Raw genomic sequence first — 8,707 nt, forward strand, 5'->3', positions numbered from 1 at the left:
TGTAGTGCAGTTAGGAAGCTGTTTTTCAAAGGTGTCCCCTCCTGCAGGTCCAGCCCAAACTTGGCCCATTAAAGCAACAAGTGGCCCTAGTTCCTACACAAGGAAGGGCAATGTATCTGCCCTTGGTGCCCACGTGTACGGCTTATGGTGGTCTCTACTCTTGCTGAGCCTTTCTGTTGGAGTGCAGCGAAACTGTCTTATACAGAATTGAGGGCGCAGAGAAAACCAAAACAAGACTATACTTTCTGTTGTAATGTTAGTGCACTAAAGAAAAATGTCCTTGCACATAAACAAAACAACACACACACACCCAAAACGTCAGAAGTTGGTTGTCTCTTCCACCAGCCACCTGTATGACCTTGGCACTTCTGTTCCTGAGTTTTACTTTGCCCATCTGTAAAATGATGAAATTGAATGTTTTACAGGTTAACTTTTAACTTTCAAATCCTCTGTTGAAATAGGCCATGCACCTTTGGCCATGGTGTTCTTTCTAGACCAACATCCTTTGTTGCTTTATGTGTAGGGCAACCGTTTTTTGATACCCAAACAACACTTCAAACATTTCCTGGTACAGAGGAGTTTTTTCTTGTTGACCACCCATTTATCTTCCTTCTAGGGAGAGTCCAGTCCATCATTTTCTTTTCAGACATGTCCCTCCTCCAGGTTTCAATACTTAAGGTTTGAGGAGGAAAATAACCTTCTGGCCACAGTGTTCAAGGAAGGGAATAGAGGCTAACAAGAGTTATGCAGGGCTAATCCCTGGACTTCTGCTGGAGTAACGAGGGAGATGACATAGGGTTACCACTGTCCAATAGACAATCCGTGCCGGAGTTAAAAGAAAAAGGAGCCTCCTTCCTCTAAATGCTTTATGTATATCTTTTGGACAATGTTACACTATTTGATTTTGTAAAAACATACCACTTTACTGCCATCTTCAAGAAAAGTGATGTAAAAACTATGCGAAGCTACCCCTGTATACAATGTGATCATCCATCACTCATAGATGTGATGCCCTGCTATATAAGTGCACATCTTGTGCAACCTTATGCTGTGATGCGCCCGCCCCTTCCAGCCAGCCCTGGAGCTGCGAGCGTATAAGCCCGCAGCTGTGCCAGAAGCTCCCACATAAACAGGGAAATACTTGAATCCCATAATGAGAGATACCAGAGAGGAGAAAAGGCAGAGAGAAGAAGGGGTGGGGAAGAGAGAAAGGGACCTGGTTCAAACATGTGAACTCCTGGATCCACATGTGCCTGAAAGATTGCCTTTTTTTTTTCAATTATATAGTATTTTATTTCTGTTGTTTGAAGTCAAAATATCCTCTTGTAACTCACCTGTTCTGCTATTCAATACACTGGATCAAAAAGGCTGGAACAAGTGAAATAGATATCCTGGTAAGGCAGCATTAGCTAATTTGGAAAGGGGGAAAGAAGCAAAGCAATAGAAAGGCACCCTTGGGAACACAAATACTGTGATCCTAGTATTTAGGCATCAGTACCTCAGGCTATATTTGATAGAGACTGTACCCTTATTTAGTTTTTAATTTAAGGCTATTTAGTAGGCACTTGGTGCCAACAAATATATTTGAAGAGTTGTGTTACAAGTAATAACACTTGATTTTTCACCTGCCCATGTGAAGATCTATGTTCTCCTCTTCCATTTCCAGGTCACAGCTTGCAATTGCTCAACAAATAGTTCTTGGCTGACTGTTGAATGTTGCCTTATTCTGTGTTCTCTCTTTGCTCTACTCACTCTCCCCAAACATCTGGCAGCAATCATTATCTTCTTTTTGTTGCAGTCATCTGTGTGCATGTTTTATTTCCCTTGCTAAGCTGGAAGATCCTTGAGGGTAAGGGGCTAGGTATTATTTATCTTTTTATCCCGGACAATGTTCAGAATGGTGTTCTGTACCTAAGAAGCACTCATGTGTTGAATGAATCAGAACTGGTTTGCCATTCCCCACTGCCTTTATCTCACAGTGACAGAAACACAAAGTGGGCAGAGCAGAAACGACGGCAAATAAACTGTCCTCTTAGTCACAGAATGCAGCTTCTAGAACTTAAAGAATAATTAGATTTTGAAATAATTTTGTTTTACAAAAATTGCATAAGATTGAAATACTCTAACCTTAAAGCTCTCGATCAACTCTAAAGGAGGGCTTTAATTGGCTCTTCCTAAGTGTTTATTCCTGGGCTGATAACTGGGGCCACTGTCATAATAGAAAGTGTGATTTGTTACCAGAGAAAGAGGAAAGTGGCGCTGGGCTTGCAAGATATTTGTATCTTCAGCCAGAGTGCATAGGATCTGGAACTTAATAGGTGACGCAGTATTTCTTTGAGATTATATGAATGAAAAATCTTTGTGTAAGAGTGATTAACCTAAAACTTGGCCAGCCATTGTCCTAGTGTCATTAAATTGCAGGAGAATCTAGTTTTAGGCACAAAGATCATAAATATAAAATGTGTTCCCAGGCTTGGTTCTGTGTAGTCAGTAATCTACACTCACCCAGTCGTTAATAAAAATGAAAGTTAAGGACTCAGTCCTAACTTATATGCTTAGCATTGTATTTTGTTAACAATCTCAGTTTTATTTTCTTTGTTCTCCCCTGTCCACCATCTTCTGCAGAAAATAATGTCTCCACTTCCAATTCCCTGTCTATTTAAATCCAATTTGTAATTTATAAAGTTGTCCTCCTTAAGGGCTGCTGCTTCTGCCACAGTAATGTACTCTGGCCATTATTATACTCTTCCATCTTTCATGTAGGTCTCCATCCATAGGTTTTGTTTTCATAGCTTTTTTTTTTTTTTGGCGGTAGGCGGGCCTCTCACTGTTGTGGCCTCTCCCGTTGCAGAGCACAGGCTCCAGACGCACAGGCTCAGCGGCCATGGCTCATGGGCCCAGCCGCTCCGCGGCATGCGGAATCTTCCCGGACCGGGGCACGAACCCGTGCATCGGGTTCCATGCATTGGCAGGCGGACTCTCAACCACTGCGCCACCAGGGAAGCCCAGCTTTTTTTTTTTTTTAACACAATCTTACATTTGTATTGAATTACTGGGTCAAGGTCACTTTTTTCTTGGCGGGGGGTGGGGGGAGAGAGAGAGAGAGAGAGAGAGAGAGGAAGAGAAAAAAAATTCTATCTCATCTGTTGTACTTTCCTGTCATATTTACTTGTAGTAGATATCTTGTGTCAGTTACTCCATTTCCTACTTCCATCTTTTTAAGGAGCTCTGATTTTGTACATTCCCTAAGTTGGTAAGGGTGGGAATGTTCCTGATGTTCCTTTGGTAACATCATGGGCTAGCTATTCCTCTGGGAGGGAACCCCTCTCAGTCTGTAAGAGTTGAGATGGAGCTGTTAACCTTAATGCCTCACCTATCCAAACTCAGGTGTGGACACACATCTAGTGTGGGCAAAATTGAGCCTTCCTTTCCCCCTGCTGAGGCTGAAGAGTTCAAGGATAGGTAAAGGACCTCAGATGTTATGTACTGATACTTGCATAAGGCAGATCTATTCCTCTTGATCTCTTTATCTAGGAAGACAGAAATGAGGGCTTCCAGTAGCTGTCTTTTCCATCACATGGATAAACCGCAACTGAGAATAAAATCAACACACGTAGAGAAGCAGATCAAATATACAGAGAGAAAAGGAGAGCCCTGATGAGTCATCTGAGACTCTGGATCTGGCAATGGCTGAAGCTGTATTTGCCTTGGAACATTCCACTTGGTCCCCCAATATATTCCATCCCTTGCTTAAGCTAGTGATTCATTTCAGTTGAGTCTCTCAAAACTGAGGATACTAATTTAGATTGTTATTGCTTAAGATAAGCAGATAAGTTTTAAAAATACCTCCTGATTCTTAGATTCCTGTGAGAATGAACTATAGAAAGTTTAAAACTCTATGACATGGACTGTGGTAGTAGTCTTAGAGTCACCTCTTAACATAAATCCAGACCTTGAGCATATGATATAAAGCTCCAAATGACAGTGACTGCAAATGACCAGTTGAGTGGGAAGTAAGATTAAAACTTAAGAAGGCTGGAGTATAACTGTGAGTTTTTAACTTGTCTTAAAATCACAACAATTTATGTTTATCTCATGATAAGATGAAAACAGGAAAACAATGATCCGAAGTCTACAGGATTCAACAAAAGCAATAAAAAGAGAGAAGTTTACAGCAATACAAATCCACCTCAGGAAACAAGAAAAATCTCAAATGAACAACCAAACCTTACAAATAAAGGAACCAGGAAAAGAACAAAGTCCAAAGTTAGTAGAAGGAAAGAAATAAGACCAGAGCAGAAATAAATGAAATAAAGACTAAAAAAAATTTAGAAAGGATAAATAAAATTAAGAACTGGTTCTTTGAAAAGATAAAATTGATAAACCTTTAGCCAAAATCATCAAGAGAAAAAAAGAGAGAGGACCCAAATAAATAAGAAATGAAAGACGAGAAGTTACAACCAACACCACAGAAATACAAAGAATCATGGCATTGCTACAAACAATTAAACACCAATAAACTGGACACCCTAGATAGAAGACATGGACAAATTTCTAGAAATGTTGCAATCTCTTAAGACTGAACCAGGACTAGAAAATATGAACAGACCAAGCATCAGTAATGAAATTGAATAAGTAATAAAACACTCCTAACAAATAAAATCCAGGACCAGACAGTTTCCCAGGTGAATCCTATCAAACATTTAGAGAAGAGTTAACACCTACCCTTCTCAAACTATTCCAAAAAATGACAGAAGGAGAAACACTCTGAACTCATTCTATGAGGCCAGCATCATCCTGGTACTAAAACCAGTCAAAGACACCACAAAAAAAAGAAAATTACAGGCCAGTATCACCAATGCACATAGATGCAAAATTCCTCAACAAATTATTAGCAAATCGAATTCAACAATACATTAAAAGCATCATACACCATAATCAAGTGGGATTTATCCCAGGGATGCAAGGATGGTTCAGTAACAGTAAATCAATCAATGAGATAAACCACATTAACAACCTGAATGCTAAAAATCATATGATCATGTGGTATAGGTTTTTGTATGTGTGTGTCAGACGTATAGGGTGTGATAGTTCACCTATCTAAACCTAGTAGTAAATCTAAAGTAGTAGAGTTTCCTTTATCTTTTAGAAGAATAACACCCTGCTTACTTATGGGCCATGGATGCATTTGAACCTGCTCACTGAACCTCACAGATTTCTTGAATCAACCATGATGTGAGGTTTATTCTGTTTCACTGAACATCTACTGTCTATTAGGCACTAGCATGGACAGTTTACATGCAGTGAGTCAATCTGTGTGAAACCTATAAAAGAGTTACTATTTTTATTATTAACCTAATTTTAGACAAGAAATTATTATAATAGCTAACACTTATCTGGAACTTACTATGCCCCAGGTACTGCTTGAATGGTTTACACATGTTGATTTATTTAATCCTCATAATAAACTAAGGATTTATCTCATCCCCAACACATAAAAGGGAGGTATTATTATTCATCACCCCTATTTTTCAGACGAAGAAATTGAGGTACAGTGTTTTTAAGAGACTTGCCAAGGACATAAAGCTAGGAAGCACAGAGCTCAATTTGAAGTGAGGAACTCTATCTTCAAAGTCTATATTTCAACCCCTCTGCCACCTAGCTCCTGGGTGCAGAAACAGAGCTCATACCCATGTCTAAGCTCAGCAACACTTTTAACTATTGTACTCTGTTGTCTGTCTATGTATTAGACACTAATCTCTATCAGCAGTGTTTCCAGAACTATTCCTCGTGGATGAATCACGTTCTGGGTATGTCCAGTGAACCACTGAACATAAAATGTTTAAATTATTGGAAAGTTCTCTCTGGGGAATGTATTAGTATGTCTTACGAGACCATCTACCGTGCTTAATTCCACTAATCGAATTAAATGGAATTTTAGACCATCTATCATTTTTTAATATTCACATCTCATTTAATATTCAAACAATATTCCTTAGGGTAATTACTCATATTCTTTGCATATCTTGATTCTTTGTGATGTGGGCCCATTTCTCATGATCATATCTGCTTTGAAATTATTTAACGTAAGTTGATACTAGTATCTTCCCCATGCAAGTTATTTATCTTACAATGATTAAAAAATTTTTTTATCATTGTGTTGTGAATTCACAGCATTTTAAAAATTATTTTTTATTTTATTTATTTTTGACTGTGTTGGGTCTTCATTGCTGTGTGCAGGCTTTCTCTAGTTACAGCAAGCAGGGGCTACTCTCCATTGCAGTGTGCTGGCTTCTCACTGCAGTGGCTTCTTTTGTTGTGGAGCACGGGCTCTATGCGTGCGGGCTTCAGTAGTTGTGGCTCGCAGGCTCTAGAGCGCAGGCTCAGTAGTTGTGGTGCACGGGCTTAGTTGCTCCAGGGCATGTGGGATCTTCCTGGACCAGGGATCAAACCCATGTCCCCTGCATTGGCAGGCGGATTCTTAACCACTGCGCCACCAGGGAAGTCCCTATCCTATAATGATTTTGATTCTTCAGTTCCTCAACCTTCCACCCTATTAAAATAAAATCAGAAGTGGGATCAAGTCTCATTTCTGTGGGGAGAAGGTAGCAGGTAATCTCTTGTAGACATTCATTCAGTCAATCAATCTCAGTTGAGGACTCCTGCTTCTAGCCATGATGGAGTAATCGGCCCCAGAATTTTCCTCTCAAAGCTAATCATTAGAAAATTAGAATAACTTAAACAACCCTTTTAAGACACTGGGCAGCTAGGAGCTCAGGACTGTGTTCCCCAAAGGAGGGGGAACAAATGAGGCAAGCCCTACGAATGTTCCTGCCTGGTACCACTTTTCAGACCCAAGCTGAGCATGGTCAATGGGCTAATTTGAGAAAACAGAGATCAGAGTTCAGAGAGACTCAGGAAGCTGCACCTTGCAGGCAAGAGTACAAGATAGACAGGAGGTACACAGAGAAAGAGGGCTAGAAATATGTATGGTAGTCCCTTGAATTTTGGCTCAACACTAAACTGGGAAAACATAGGATGAGGATATGGGACCCTAGGAAAATAACAACTATTAGGGAACTGTAACAGAGCTCACACAGCACTGGGAGACACTGAAGTGCTAACCCTCTGGAGGGGAGAAATCTTTCTGAGGACTCGGACAAATTAGTAGAGTCCCAGAAAGGTTACACTTTAATAGCAGGGCTAAATACCCACTGTAAAAAGTCTTAAAAACCAACCTGGAAAGGATCTAGCCGCCCTGCAAGTAACCTAACGTCTGCTAAAACGAGATTCAACGCTTTTAAAAGGAAGACAGTGAAATGAAGACACAACCACATTATTTTTACACTGTACAGAATCCAATAAAAATTACAAGGCATGTGAAAAGGCAGGAGGAAAAACTAGTCAATAAAAACAGATCTAGAAATGACAAATTTTAGAATCAGCACAAATACAAAAAAACAGTGTGACAGAATTCTAAAATAGCCCCCATAATTACATAGTGAATGGGATTTTGCAGGTGTAATTGAGGTTATTAATCGGTTGGCTTTGAGAGAGATTCTCCAGGTGAACCTAACCTAATCACATAAGTCCTTAAAATAAGACTTTTCTTTGGCTGGTCACAAAAGAGTATGTCAGAGAGATCCTAAGTGTGAGAAGGATTCAACATGAAGAAGGTTCTCTATTGCTGAGAGGGAAGGAGCCATCTGGAAGGGTCTGAGAGTGACCCTAGCAGCTGTCTGGCCCCTGGATAACGGCAAGAGAAGACAAGGACATCGTCCCTACAGTTGTAAGTAACTGAATTCTACTGATAAGCTAAATAAGCTTGGACACGGATTTTCCCCAGAGCTTCCAGATAACAGCTCAGCCTGGCTGACACTCTGACTTCAGTTCTGTAAGAAGAGCCTCAGGAGAGATCCCAGCCAAGCCACCCATACTTGAGTACCTAAAGATCTGTGAGATAAATGAGTATTGTTTTAAGTCACTAAATGTGTGGTAGTTGTGTCACAGCAATAGGAAATAAATATAAACAGCTAGTGTAAATATGTTCAAGAATTTGAGGGAAACATGAATCCAATGAGGAGAGAAGTGAAAAATATAAAAATAAATGGAATGTGTAGGGCTGAAAAATACATTGTTTGAAATTCACTGCATCTGTGTAACAGCAGGTGCACACTGCAGAAGACAGACAAACTTGAACATTGTTCAAGATAGACCATATATTGTTCCATAAACAAGTTTCATACACTTAAAATTATTGAACTCATTCTGATAACAATGGTATTAACTTGATAATCAATAACAAAATTTCTAGAAAATCCCCTAATATTTGATATTTAAACACACTTAACTCACAATTTTAAAATAAATCCAGATAGGGGCTTCCCTGGTGGTACGGTGGTTGAGAGTCCGCCTGCCAACGCAGGGGACACGGGTTCGTGCCCCGGTCCGGGAAGATCCCACATGCCGCAGAGCGGCTAGACCCATGAGCCATGGCCCCTGAGCCTGCGCGTCCGGAGCCTGTGCTCCGCAACAGGAGAGGCCACAACAGTGAAAGGCCAGCGTACCACAAGAAAAAAAAAAAAAAAAAAATCCAGATAAATTAGAATATATTTTTAATGACTGATAACAATAACAGCCTGTCAAAATCTGTTGACTCTATCTAAAGCAGTTCTTAGGGAGAGATTTATAGCTTAAAGCCATATAG

Source organism: Phocoena phocoena, chromosome 10 (assembly GCF_963924675.1).
Source record: "Phocoena phocoena chromosome 10, mPhoPho1.1, whole genome shotgun sequence".
Classification (NCBI taxonomy): domain Eukaryota; kingdom Metazoa; phylum Chordata; class Mammalia; order Artiodactyla; family Phocoenidae; genus Phocoena; species Phocoena phocoena.